Source organism: Syngnathoides biaculeatus, chromosome 11, assembly GCF_019802595.1.
Source record: "Syngnathoides biaculeatus isolate LvHL_M chromosome 11, ASM1980259v1, whole genome shotgun sequence".
In the NCBI taxonomy this organism is placed as follows: Eukaryota; Metazoa; Chordata; class Actinopteri; order Syngnathiformes; family Syngnathidae; genus Syngnathoides; species Syngnathoides biaculeatus.
The window spans coordinates 31,247,340-31,250,425 of record NC_084650.1 but is presented as its reverse complement, the minus strand read 5'-3'; positions in this window follow the sequence as shown (position 1 = coordinate 31,250,425).

The window sequence follows — 3,086 nt, the reverse complement described above, 5'->3', positions numbered from 1 at the left end:
CCATGAATGCCGGGCTCTTTTTCGGGGGAAAGGGGGAGACTACAATAAACGGAACCAACGTCATGGAGATGTTTGGTGGGGGGGGTGGGGGGTTTGTTGTTTTTTTTTTTTTGAATATGCCCTTGCCCTATATCAAACAAAAACAAAATTGGGTTCCCCCTTTGAATGTCTTCCCCTGTGGGCCCCAAACCACCACATGGAAATGTTTTTTTTTGGGGTCCCAATTTTTTTTTTTTTTTTTTTTTTGAAAACTGTAAAGGGCCCAAAAAAAAAATTTTCCTTTTTTTTTTTTTTTTTCCCCTACACTTCTTTTGTTGACAGTGGGGGGGGGTACCTATGCGAGGAATTCCTGTTTTGTTGGACTTTCCTTTTGCTTCTGGCGGTTCAAACCACCAAAATCCCATCCCCGCAAGAGGATCCCCCCTTGTTTTTGTGGGAACTTCCCCTTCTTTCTTGCAAATTCAACCAAAAAACACCATCCATCCCCCGCAGTCCCCCCTTCCCTCTTCCAGCTTTCTGAGTGGGTGGAAAATAACAGTAAAAAAAATTATATTATTAATTTATATAATATATAATATATATATATTATGTGTTATATATATATTATATAATATAATATTATATATATTATATATATATTAATATTAATAATATATACACACACACAAACAACACAAACACCCAAAACACACACAACCAACCCTATTTTTTTTTTCTTTTTGGAAAAAACGATTATCCTCCACCAAGGGGGGGGGGGTCCCAACAAGGGAGTTGCTGGGAGCCTATTCAACAGCGTCCAAAACGGACCGGAAAAGCAAGGTACAACCCTAAGGGTTTTTTTTTTTTTTGGCCAGCCCCCCCCAATCCGCAAAAAAGGGCAACACACAAGAGAAGAAAAAAAGAAAAATCAAAACAGCCTTTGCCAAACTCCCACACATCAAACACCCCTTAAGGGGGGGCAATTTCCAGAGTGTCCCCCCCCCCCAATTTAAAAAAAATGGGGTTTTCCGGAGTGCTCGGAGAAAAAACCCAAACGGCAAAGCCCCATGGGAAGAACCTTGCTACCTTCCTACACAGGAAAGTGGGCCCTGGGGATTGAAAACCCAGGTTGAAAAAAACTCATGAAAAAACTGTTTGAGGCCCAACCTTTTTTTTTCCCAGCTTGCTTTCCACCGTTGCCGCACAGCCCCCGCAAATTATGAAAGTTATTCCAGCCCCCCTTGAAAGTTTTTTTTTTTGTCAAAAAACCTTTTTCGCCCACCATTTTTTTTTCAAGGCTTTTCAAACATAAAGATTGTAAAAATTTACATTTTTTTTTGTTCAAGACAATGAACAAAAAAACAAGTAGGGGGACCAACAAAATTCATTTGAAGTGGGGAAACAAAAATTATGGGAGAATTTTTTATTACTTTTTTTTAAATAATATTAAAAAAAAAACCGAAAAAGAAAGGGGGGAGTGCAAATTATTCGGGGGCCCCCTTTAAACTTGTCAGTTGCAGCCAAAAAAACCCCCTCAAATCACAGAAGGTTTCTGTGAAGGATCTTTTCTGGAATGAGCCAAATTGTTGGGGGGGGGGGACTGTTTGATATAAAATAAGGAAAAAATTTTTCCCACCTGTGTGTAATTTCAAAGTTTCCGACTGAATGGGCAACTGTTGCGGGGATAGGTCCTCAGGTTTCTGTTTTAAAAAAGTGCAGAAGGGAGCAATTTCATGAAGAACAAGGAAAACAAAACACACCGGGCAGGTTTTTTCAAGATTTGGACTGTTGTGGGAGACGTTTGAAAGGGGGTGGGATTTTTTGGATACCAAAAAAAAAGATTTTCCCCAAAGGGCTGTTTCAAAAAAAAACATCCTCAATGGAGCCCCACTTTTGGGCAAAAACCAATTCATATTGAAATGGAAGAGTATCAGGGAAACCCCATTGGCCAAAAATCAAAACAAGGGGGGGGGGGGGGGGGGGACCCGGGGGGGGGGCCGTCCCTCATAAAACTTTCCAAACTCTAAAACAAGGAGGGGGGGAAGGGCTGATTTAGGGGAGATGCCAGACCAAAGAGGTGGCCCATGATCACTTTTCTGGATGAAAAAACTTGCAGGAGATCTAAAGCGAGTGGGAGGGGGGGGACTCTTGGGCCCATAGGGGACAAGGAACATCCAAGTTTCATTTTGTGACACTGCACAAATATGGCCTTTAATGGACCGGAGGTGGCAAGACAGAAAAAAAGCCAATTTTCTCAAAAAAAAAGATATCCATAAAAAAACGTCTCGTTTAACGTTTTTTGCCCCCCCACAAAGGCCCACCTGGGAGGGGAACCCCACAACCCAAATCATGTGAAAGGGAAGGTTTTGGGGCCTCTGGTCAAGATGATGCAAAAATCGGAAAAACTTTTTGGGCCCAACAATTTGAAAAAACGAATATGTTTTGGAGTAAAGGGGCAAAACACAGCTTCAATTCACCCATGAACCCACCGGAAAAACCCCACTGTCAAAAAGGTGTGGTGGGCAAACCTCCATGGTTTGGCCTTGCTTGTTCTTTTCAAGCAGGGGGGGGGCAGGGGGAAGATGGTTCAAAATTGAATAGGGAAAGATTGGAATGGAAGCCAATGGGGGGAACCATTTCTGGAAGAAAAAACTGGGGTTTGGAAGTCTGGCCAAAAAAAGGACCTTGGCCGAACTGGGGGAGGAAGATTTACCTGGGTAATTTCTTCCAAAACAGGGGACAAGATTCTAAAAAAAACATAAAAAGCCCAAACTAACCCCCCACTGGGAAATTGGTTTTACAAATAAAAACGTTAATCCAGGAAGCCAAAAGTCCAGGCCTGAAATCTTAAGTTGAGGAAATGTCTGTGGGCAGGAAAAAACTGAAAAAGGGACTGGCATTCAACAAAACGATGTTTCAATTTTTCAACCTTCACCACTGAGCTGGGGCCAAGAATTTTCCAAGTTTTCTCTCGGATGTGATAGGGAACATTACCCCAAGGCGGACTTGGACGCTGTAAAATGCAGCAAAAAGGTTTGGCCGATACAAAGTATTAATGACAAGGGGTTGGGGCCGAAAACCAATTATTTGCACCGCCCCACTTTTCC